The sequence below is a fragment of the Podarcis bocagei genome (assembly GCF_964188305.1).
Source record: "Podarcis bocagei genome assembly, chromosome: 7".
NCBI lineage: Eukaryota > Metazoa > Chordata > Lepidosauria > Squamata > Lacertidae > Podarcis > Podarcis bocagei.
In genome coordinates this window covers 20,941,821-20,953,776 of record NC_138132.1, presented here as the reverse complement: position 1 = coordinate 20,953,776, position 11,956 = coordinate 20,941,821, and positions in this window count along the sequence as shown.

The window sequence follows — 11,956 nt, the reverse complement described above, 5'->3', positions numbered from 1 at the left end:
AATATATGTTTTTTTAAAAAAAAATCAAGAAATGGACCAATGCATGTTTGAGTTCAAGGTGGTTCCCAGGTCAGGAAAGGTTGAAGATTACAGGTCTATCTCATCCCTGTTCCTGGTACATCAGTCTAACCCCTCTAGATGACTTACCATTAATTAGAAAATTGTCTTTTATGAAAGTTATTATGACCGTTGTGCAAATAATGAATACCAATTGTTTCATAAATGAGGTCACTTCCAGTGACTATCTAGATCAGTGGTTCCCAACCTTTTTTGGCCATGCCTCACCTAAGCATCTCTTAAATCCTGATCCCCCCCCCCATGACATATAATTCTTATTACAGTGGTACCTCTAGATGCAAACTGGATCCGTTCCGGAGCCCCGTTCGCATCCTGAAGCGAACGCAACTCGCATCTGTGCATGCGCGGGTCGCGTTTCGCTACTTCTGCGCATGTGTGTGACGTCATTTTGAGCGTCTGCGCATGTGCGAGCGGCAAAACCCGGAAGTAACGTGTTCTGTTACTTCCGGGTCGCCACAGAGCATAACCCGAAAACGCTCAATCCAAAGCGTATTTAACCCGAGGTATGACTGTATTCAAAAGGTGAACTCCTATTCATGTGGATGAAGCCTAAAAGGCCATTCACTGTTAATAACTCATTCTCGAATTGCCCCCCTTAAAAATCAAATTGCCCCCCTGTGGGGTGTGTGCCCTACATTGGGAACCATGGATTAGATGAACATACCCAGCACAATACATGCTGGTGCGTGAGGCAAACCATAAAATGGTGGCCTCTCCCTGACAGAGAAGAAGTAGAGAGTGAGGACCTACATCAGGAACCCAGGGGTTAAAGATCTATATCAGGATCTGTGTTCCCAATGGATCCTGCCACCTGAGGTAGTTGCCTCACTTTGCTCCATGGGTGAGCTGGCCTGGAACATACCCAAGCTATGATCAGCATCTGAGACCCTGCTTTCTGGATTAGGGTTAGGGACAGGGCCTTTTCAGTGGTGGTACTGCTGTTGTAGATTTCCCTCCCTGGGGAGCTTTGCCAAGCCCTCACTCCCTATCCTTAGATAGTTTCTGAAAACTCATTTTTATCCAGGCTTTGTGGATTTTTACTGTTCATGATATTAATTTATTTTTATTGTTGATTTATCATCCATATAAGGGTAGGGAACCTGTGGCTTTCAAGGTGTTGGTGGACTGCAACTCTCATCATCCCTGACCATTGGCTAAACTAATGGGAGTTGGAGTCCAGCAACATTTGGGAAGTCATGGGTTCTCAAGCCCTCCTCTAGAATGATATCCTATATAGATGTTAGGAGTGGACAAATATATCAATTTCAGTTTCTCTCTATTTGTACTTTTTCCAATCTTAAATTCAGTTATCCACAGTTCCACATCAGTTTGCAATTTCATTTTTGAGCAAATTCCCCTTATAAACACACCTCTGCAAAGCAAGTTCCCCTAATGTAATGCACATTTGTATGTTATTTTCACTAATTTTTTATGTCCCAATATATGAATTTTTGTGCCTTCTATTCGGCTGAAGAACTGCACTGCAAAATTCAAAAAACTGCAAATTTCAAAGGCTGGCTGTGATCCAGTTTGCATGTTGTTACAGAAAGTAACAGAGCATTTGTATCAAAATCTGTTTGGGAAGCTGGTTATGCCAGGAGATCAGTGAGATTGCTGGTCAAATAACTTTGGTTCTGTTAAATATGCTTTTGGATAGAAATTTAGATCTTCATCATAAAGAGCTGTTGAACTATTGGCTGCACAAGAAGCGGTAACTCAGAAGTGGAAGTCACTGGAGAACATAAACCAGAGGTATCAAAAAGTATGACAATGTGCTCTTTTAGAGAAATTGACACAGAAAAGAAAAGCAACCAAGGGGCAAAAGATAAAGAAAATGCAGCTTTTGAGTTATCTCTTCACCCTGCAAACAAAAATCCTGTAAAGAAAATATGAAGAAAGAACATACGGAGATTATCAGTATATATAGTCATTGGTCAATCTTAAGCCGGTTGTGGTAATAACTCACCCGTTGCACCTGTTTTGTACGTTTCATTTTTAATTTGTATCTTCCAGAAAGTTTAATAAAGAATTTTTAAAAGTGTGCATGTGGTAAGTTTGCCTTTACATGCAAGCTGAATTTAATTTGTCTTTCCTCCCTAGTAGCTGCACTGATTTACAATTTTACTGGTCCATCCCATCGTGGACCAATATTCAATACAGTATATGCTGTGCCATTTAACATGGCTTGTGTGGTGCCCTTCCGGCCAACCGGAAATCATGTTGCTAGTCATTGTTGCGACTATTTCAGTAATAGCACAACAGTGCAGATAATAACTATGGTTGCAATCGAAGGGAGGGACTGGGTTATAGGTTACAGAAACACACCCAGGGGCCAGACTGACACTTCGAAATCCCAGCTGAGGTGTTCCAGGGAATCTCTGTGAATGGAGAAGCAGCCTTAATTGGGGTGTTTCTTTGGGCTGTTCCTTGGCGCAGATGAAGATGGAATAGTAAGAAACTCACCAAATTCCTGGAGAGGATGCACCTCCACAGGCACATACCTTCACATGTGGTGGGAATGTCCCCAAATCCAACTCTTCTGGACATCAATCATACAAGAAATATGCAAAATAACTAAGCAAGTATTAGAAGTCACCCCAGAACTGGTGCTACTAAATATCTTCCAAGATAATAATGCCCATTCACATCATAAAGAGCTCATAAGCCACCTACTCTCAGCAGCCAGAAGCATCATAGCCAGACCCTGGAGAGACCTGTCAGGAATAAACATGGACCAATGGTATCAAATAGTATGGAAAACAGCCTTATTAGAAAAACTAACCAGTAAACTGAAACTGAAATAGAAGAAGATGCCTTCACTCCAGTATGGTTCCCCTTTATCACATACACAGCCCAACAAGATAATAAAAAGAATCCGCCAACAGCATACCAATCAATCTGGCTAACCTGATCCAAAAGCACACACAACACACACACACACACACACACACACACACACACACACACACACACACAAAACAAATCTCACTACAGCCAACCAAAGACAACCAACCAAAGCCTAGGCCACCCCCAACCTCTCTCACCACCAAGGAAATGTTGTTGTTGTTTAGTCGTTTAGTCGTGTCTGACTCTTCATGACCCCTATTGGCTTGTTGTATTGACTCCCAGGAAAAGACCCTGATGTTGGGCAAGATGGAGGGCACAAGGAGAAGGGGACGACAGAGGACGAGATGGTTGGACAGTGTTCTCGAAGCTACGAACGTGAGTTTGACCAAACTGCAGGAGGCCGTGGAAGACAGGAGTGCCTGGCGTGCTCTGGTCCATGGGGTCACGAAGAGTCGGACACGACTAAATGACTAAACAATAACAGTGTTTAGTAGACTGAAAACCACAACAGCAGTGAATATGGATAGTATTTTTCTGGATTGATTCCCATTCAGGATGCGGAACGAATAAGCAGACACTATCAATTTCCATTTTCTTTGGAATCCTCCAGCGCTGATATTGAGAATACAGCAAAAGTTTTTTGTTTTGTCTTTTGCGGATGGGATTATCTTCATCACCCGCCTCCGGCCGGATGAGGAGGCTAGAGAAAGAATCAAACGGGAGCAGGAAGTGTGCTGCTGTTGCAAACTTATCTTAAAGATACTTATTTCATCAGATGATCTGTTAAGTGCATCTAAGGAAGGATTCTAGGAAGATAAAGATGAGGTTGGGGGCATGGAAGGCAACCAGCACAATGGGCAGAGCATCAAGGTTGACTAAGGTCAGTCAGGGATAGGGGATCCGCCTGTCTGTTTTGTCCAAGAAGTCTGACAATGCTGGAAAGATGTAGATGTCTCTAACTGTTGCCAGCCTCAAGGCCCTGTTGCCACATGAGCAGGTACAGAGATAATAATGCAAACACTTGGCCGGGAGGGTGTGGGCAAAGTACATAATTTCTGGGTGTGGTTGTGACAGGTGTTGACGATGGCGACAGATGTCAGGAAAATGGGAAGCATGAATATGGAAAGTAGCAATTGCAAGTATGCAGGCAGGACGGAGTGTCCTGGCAATGGAGCAATTACTGCCAGGGACGCCTGAATGATCACAGGAAACCTCTGAACTGCACCAGAAAGTCATTCCCAGAATTCCTGGGTGAACAGAATGTGAATTAAGTTCATTTTGGGGTAGAACTCTGAACAATTTCTAGTTCCTCTTCCAAGTTCATTTTCTTACAGGTTATTTTACTCTTTGGGCTTACTCCTAGGCCTTTAAACTTAAAGATCATATTAGTTGGGGAGAAGAAATTAAGCAATTTATATCCTACTGTGGTTTTTTTTTATTTTTAGGTTTATTGCTCTTCTTATTTTATACTTTAGCACAACAGCTTGCAGCATCCCAAGTGATTGATTGATTGATTGATTGATTGATTGCTGAGGAACATTTGGGCGAACCAGAATTGAACCTTGAACTTAATGTGAACTCAACTAGTCCATTTGATAAAGGGGGAAAATGTGATCCGGAATTAATTCCATTTTGAGGCCCACCAAGTGATTCTGAGAAGCACACAAGATGGATATAGTGAGTGGATTGAGCAGTGGCATCAGCCCCTAGTAAGAACATCATGATGTTTTTGCACATGACACACAAGCAGAGAGCGAGGGAGTAAGAAACTGAGCATCCCCACCACTGCTGGAAGATACACTGCTCAATGCTCACAGGTGATACCGGGGATGTCAAAAGAAGCGTGCAGAGCCAAAAGTGATGTCTAGACTTGCAAACTCTATTGGCAATCCACCTACGCTCAGATATCTATGGAGCTGTAGTCTGGCTCAGCTGCCGCCACCGCCGCCACCACAATCCTGCATCCTTCCTCCGCCATTTACGTACACCCAGACAAACAGCACACACTGTGAAGGCAGGATGGAGAAGAGATGCAGCTGTGGTGGTGGAAGAAAGCTCTTATTCTTGGCATCTTCATCACTACCCAGCCAACCTGGGAGTGTTCCTTGGCTGCTCTCATGTCCTTTCTCCCCACGCACCTACTCACAAGTACTTCCAGGAAATGATGTGGTTGCATTGCTCTGACACGGCTAATAATAAAAATAATAATAAATAATTTTATTTATACCCCACCCTCCCCAGCCAAGACCGGGCTCAGGGCGGCTAACACCAGGTATAAAAACAAATTGATTAAATACAACTTGAAAACAAGATTAAAATACAACATTAAAATGCAGCCTCATTTCAGTAGAAACTCAAATCAAATCGCTTATGTGATGATGCCAACTGCTTTGGAGCAGCGATGCATCTGGTTTGTGGTTCTAAGGCAGGGGTAGCTGATGGGGGTGCCCTCCAGACGCTGTTGAACTACAACTCCCACCAGCCTCAAGCAGCAGGGCCAATGGGCAGGAATGATGGGAACTGTAGTCCAACAATATCTGGAATGGCATCACATTGGCTACCCCTTCTTTTAAGATCTGTGGTTTTTTTTGAGGGGGTGGTCTTCAGCACTAGTGCTACTCAGAGTAGACCCATTGAAATCAGTGAGCATAGCTAACTTAGGTTTGTTACTTTTAACTGGTCTACTCTGAGTTGGGCTTAGCCGAATACAACCCTCTAGATTGTTAGATATTTACATATTTCATTTTTGCTATCCGTGGTCTGTCTATCTATCATCTATCTATCTATCTATCTATCTATCTATCTATCTATCTATCTATCTATCTCTATATGTATCTATCTTCGGAAAGGGCTGTATGCAGCGGAATTCTCCTGAGAGTAGATCCATTGCAATTAATGGGGCTAACTGTGTCATGCCCATAAATTTCAATGGGCCTATGCTGAGTTGGTCCGCCACTTGGACGCCCATGTCTCCCAAATTGGCATCTAACCATTCTGTAAATTGTGTACACAATCTGTAAATTGTGTACAAATCTGCACAGAATGTTGCTTAATGGTTGCCATTAATTTGATTTTAATTAATTTTATAATGAATGTTTTTAGAATGTTGGATTATTTTGATTGTTGTTAGCCGCCCTGAGCCCAGCTTCGGCTGGGGAGGGCGGGATATAAATAAAAAATTATTATTATTATTATTATTATTATTATTATTATTATTATACATTTTGGGGCAGGGTGGGGCCATAAGAGAATTGCGTAATACTGCCTTCCAGCTGTTCTCTGGGGTCACATTCTGCCCATCCACTGAATTTATTTTATTTTTATTTATTAAATTTATATGCCGCCCTTCATCAAGAGATCTCAGAATAAAATACAAGATAAAACACAATCTGTCCAGATGTTCATCCATTGGCCATTGCTTAACTACAAGGTTGCTGTCTCTGATCAATTCAACAGTTCCATGTACAATAACACATCTCTTACAGCAGAGTAGGTAACTGCTGGCCCTTTAGATTTTGCTGGGCTACAGCTCCCATCATGCCTGGCCATTGGGCATGCTTCCTGGGGCTGATGGGAGCTTTAGTCTGGCAACACCTGAAGGGCCAAATATTCCCCACACCTGCCTTATGCGTTCATTTTCCTAACAGAATGGATTCCCCTTGATCCTCATCATGCATAACAATGAAGCCATCTGAGAATTCGGGAGCTTGTGATGTAGTCCTGGGTGTGTGAACATGAGGAGAGCGAAATGAAACTATTTGATCAGGTGTCACAGCAAAAAAAGGATGTAGGCTTTAAATCTTATTTATTTATGCAAACATTTAAATCCCGCCCTTCGGCTGCGAAAGCACCACTTGGGGCTGCTTGCAACATTTAAAATTGCAGTTTGAACCACAATGTGAAACAATGAACCAGGTGTAAAAACACCTGCCACATGCAAGAAAAGCCGGCCAAAATAAAATGGCCATTGGGTATCAAGGCCGAAGGGTGAGTTTTGCAACTCTGTTCCTCCTGCTTCTTTAAATTGACAGCATAATTTGAAATTGTCCCGGAAAAACCAGAACAACCCGTTTCCCCCCACAAGAGCACCAAGGCCATCACATGAGATCTCACCCTGAAAAAAAAACTTTGGGGGGGCTGTGCAGCACTCCAAAACACATGTTTTGGGGTGTCATGAGGGCACAGCCCCCAAAAGTATGTATTTGGGGCTCCATGATCTCACACGGTTTATGTGAGAAGACTTGTGTCCTGGTTCTGGGACTCAACATGTTGCGGAGTATGTGATGTTATTCTCTTATTGCAACAGGCCTCTGTGATCTACCTCTGTGATCTACCCCCGTCTGTGTCAGTGAGGTGGTTGCGGGTTGCCATTTTATATTTCCCTTAATGTCCCTTAGGGGCATTGTGGGAAATTTAAAATGGCCGCTTAGAGACCTAGCCACCTGGCGTAAAGGACTCAGGGCAGGTGTGAGGTGGCCAAGTGTCTTACGTTACAGTCCTCTGCTTTGAAAGGCTTTCATAGGACACGACTGGTTTCGAAATAATCCTCTCTTTTTTAAGAAGAAGAAGAAACCCTAAAGAAGGGAGAGCAGGAAGGGCCTTGGAGTTGCCTGTCAAGAGTTTGCACATGAGAAACAAACGGAGCAGGCACACAGGTCACTCGCTCATAGTTTTCTCAACCACTGTGAGATGTCTTGCATTTCCATCTAAATTGTAGTATTTCTGTCTACATTTTCATCGCTACATTTACATAAGCATATGCAAAAAAAATAATTAGCGCGTATGTGTCTTCATTTCTGGTGATGTATTTCCTTTTCTGTGGTGATTCATATGTTGCCACCCAAGCTGCGGTTGCTAAGATAGGGGTGGGGAGCCCTTTTCTCCCCAAGGGCCACATTCCCTTCTGGGCAACCTTCTGAGGGCCACATGCAAGTGGTGGGCAGGACTAGAGGCAAAAGCAGGAGGAGCAATGAATGCAAATTTTACCCTTATAGAGCAGACTAGCTTCTGCACTCACACCTCTCTCTCCACCCTCCATCCAGGCAAGCAAGAGGCGTGATGAACCTTCAAGGACACATTTGAGCCAAGCAGAAAGCTTGGGGTGCAAAGTAGGGCCAGCGAGGGATGTTGCCTAGTGACAGGGAGTTCCAAGGTCCAAAGAGAAAGGCCTGGAGGGCAACATTTGACCCCTGAGCCTGAGGTCCCCCTTCCCTCCAACTAATGGAAAAGGCAATCACGTGACTAGAGACACTGAAAATGTGCAGCTCCCAGGCCAAGTGTATGGCAACAGGGAGCAGAGGGAATCTTCCAGGCAAGGGCTGGGAGGGCTTGTTCTTGGCAAGTCTCGACAGGTGGTTAAATGAATGGAGCTGCAAAATAATTGGCCAGTGATGAGCTGCGACACCATTCCTCACCTGCAGCTCTTCTTGAGGCTGGACCTTTCCTGTTTGGGGCGGGCTAGGAAAGCTGACTATGAAGAGCATTGTCCAATGGGGATAAGCATCCTATTAAGTATCTGTGCCCCTCAGTAATACCCTAGTGTGCATTAGCTGAGTTAATTATAATGCCTGCAACACAGCAAGCAACGCCTCTGCTCTGCTGGTGGGTGTGCAATTCCAGCACTGCCTCAGCGTCAACAAGACGATAATTATGCCAACCCGGCGACTACTGCTCACTCAGCAAATCCACACTTCCTGTGCTGGAACATCCTCTCATTCTTACTAAAGCACCTTTGAAAGATGGAAGCCAGACGCTGTGCCAAAGCTATCATTAAGATTCCACCTTGGCTTGGCATCCCTTTGCTCCTAGACTCGGGCAGCTGGATCGTGTCCTCAAATTTAGCTGGTTTAAATGCCTCCTGGTTTGTGTTCATGCTTCCAAACCTGCTTCCTCCTCTCACTTGACTGAGTGCAAACATTACGAGATGTATCCTTTCTCCCCTGATATATGTATAGAGGCGAGAAGCAGCTTCCAAACAAAAACACACACACTATGCAATCTGCATCAGGCAAGTTTTTTCCAGTTACAATCTGTGCCACTAGGATGGGTGACTAGGTCAATTTTGGTTACTCACAGTTTCTCACTTAGGTTCGATTCTCCTCATTGCCATAAAAAGGTAAAGGGACCCCTGACCATTAGGTCCAGTCGTGGCCGACTCTGGGGTTGCAGTGCTCATCTCGCTTTATTGGCCGAGGGAGCCGGGGTACAGCTTCCGGGTCATGTGGCCAGCATGACTAAGCCGCTTCTGGTGAACCAGAGCAGCACACGGAAACGCCGTTTACCTTCCTGCCAGAGCAGTACCTATTTATCTACTTGCACTTTGACATGCTTTCGAATTGCTAGGTTGGCAGGAGCTGGGACCGAACAACGGGAGCTCACCCCATCGTGGGGATTCGAACCGCCAACCTTCTGATCGGCAAGGCCTAGGCTCTGTGGTTTAACCCACAGCGCCACCCGCGTCCCACTCATTGCCATATCCATTTGCATTTTTTAAAAAAAGTTCTCAGGGAAATCCATCAGCCTTTTGGTACTTTTCTCTCCTAATATACACAGCTTAATGCAATTTTGCCCAGTATATGCATTTTTGCAAAGGTTTTTTCCCCCTTAACACAATGCATGTTGTATGTTAATTGCACTAATATAGGCATTTATATGCACACTTTACCTTACAATAGGCATTCTTGTGCACGTAACTTGGCTTGCAAAATTCAGAGAATTACAAATTTCAGAGGATGGCTGTGTTTGGGCTCACGTATTGTTTCGGAAAGTGTGAATTAAATATGTTCGCCTATAAGTGCGAACAGAATAAAATTCCCTCCTGTCCCTGTATGCCATTTAAAGTTGCCACTCTTCTTTTTGTCTAACCTTGACTTCTGTGTTTCAACAACAGCTTGACAGATGTCTGTATGGTAGATGATGCTTTCCCCTTGTAAATGAAGTCATTCAAAAAGTCACATCCTAAATTTCTTCAGGGTTGTGCTGCTGTGAAACACGACAACCCTAGTGTTATTCAAAAGCTGGCTTTCAAAACAGTGTCCTGGGAACTTTGCTGTTTCTTTGCCAGAGATTCCACAAGCGATGACAGACAAGCTTCTGCAACATTAAAAATATTTCCTTCACAGTAGGGCAAGGGTGGCTAAGTGTGTGTTTTTTCCAGCCCAGGGCTGGATTCCTTCAAGGGTAATGGGTCAGGGGCTGCATATTGGCAGTGGGTGAGATCAGAGCCAGCCATAGGTGGCACTGCTGCCACTCACCACCCAAGGCTCTTCCAGAAGAGCTGTTTATTGAATATTCTTCCTGATTTGCTTGCACAAAGTTTTCACCCAGCCAGGGCTGGATTTAGGTTTGATGAGGCCCTAAGCTACTGAAAGTAATGGGGCCCTTTATAGGTCCAGGTGTCCTTTGTCAACAACAAATGGTCGCTGTTTTATGTGTTGAATATATGCTATATGGTAATTTATGGACCTAATAAGTATCTAAAGCATTTGCACATGTTGCCATGAAACCAGTCCATGCAGAATGTAGGCATCCTATATATAGAAAGGAGCAAACCAGTGATATTTTAGAGAGCAGGCTAGCAGGTAGGCCCCGTTACTTACCTCATAGGAGCCTACACAACAGAAAACACTGTTGCTGTATGTTGGTTTTATTTTATTTGTTTTTTATCTTATATTTTGGAAATGAACATCCAGGTTTTCCCCCCCCCTTACATTTTTTTTTTGGGGGGGGCAAGAAAGTGGGGCCCTAAGCTATAGCTTGTTTAGCTTATACGTAAATCCGGCACTGCACACAGCTTAGATTACCGTATTTTTCGCTCTATAAGATGCACCAGACCATAAGACGCACCTAGGTTTTGGAAGAGGAAAACAAGAAAAAAAATATTCTGAATCCCAGAAGCCAGGACAGGCAGCAGGATCACTGTGCTGCGGTCCCACTGGCTGTCCTGGCTTATGGAATAGCCGCGTGCAGGCTCTCCCGGGCAGGGGATGAAGGCTCCCCTTGCCCGGGAGAGGCTGCGCGCGGCAAAGCAAGAAGCCAGGACAGCCAGCGGGACCGCAACACAGCGATCCTGCTGCCTGTCCTGGCTTATGGGATAGTGGCGCGCAGCCTCTCCCAGGCAAGGGGAGAGGCTACACACAGCTAAGGCTCCCCCAAGAGCCGCGTGCCTTTTAAAGAGCGTGTGGAGTGTGTGTGCGGCTCTTGGGGGCTTTTCCCCTTCCTCCTCCTCAGGGAAAAGCCCCGAAGAGCCACACACACGCTCCACACGGCTCTTTAAAGGGAGCACTGAGCAGAGCCTCCCACCTGCATTCGCTCCATAAGACACACATTTCCCCTTTCTTTTTAGGAGGGGGAAAGTGTGTCTTATAGAGCGAAAAATACGGTATTTTATGCTTTTATTCAGCATTTCTTTGTGGGGGAGATTATACAAGAATGGGCATTCATCCTGATTTGTTTTCAAGGTGATTATACACCTTCCTGTTCATCATTCATTCAACACACACCTTTCTGTGCAATTTCTGTATACTTTCCCAACTGAGAACAGACTGTTGTTTTTAAAAATTGATTTTTTTACACAATAGACACAGAGCACGTCAATTCACTTTAACTGCAAAACTGCAAAGCCGGCAAGCTCTCCATCACATCATGAATCTTTGCACCTGGAACACAGCAAACCTCCCAGGACATCCTGTTACCTCCACACACTGCCCCATCCTCCTCTCTGCTGAATTCCACAATGGCAACGCTGAGAATAAGAAGGAAGAAGAGGACAGGCAATGCCACCTCCTGGACTGGAAGTAAGTAAAAGGGCAAGCAGGTGGTAGCTGGCTGAGGGCAACCTGAGGTCAGTGATGTGGTGGCCCTCTCCCCCTAATGAACCAGACTCCACCAATTTATAGCAGGGGTGCCACTGGTACAACCAACGTCTGGAAGGACACAAAAGGCAAAGAGACAATACCCAAGACTTCGTTCAAGGGCCTTTATTTTGCAACCTGAGGATGGGAGGGATACTGGGTTGTATTCCTCAGAGATG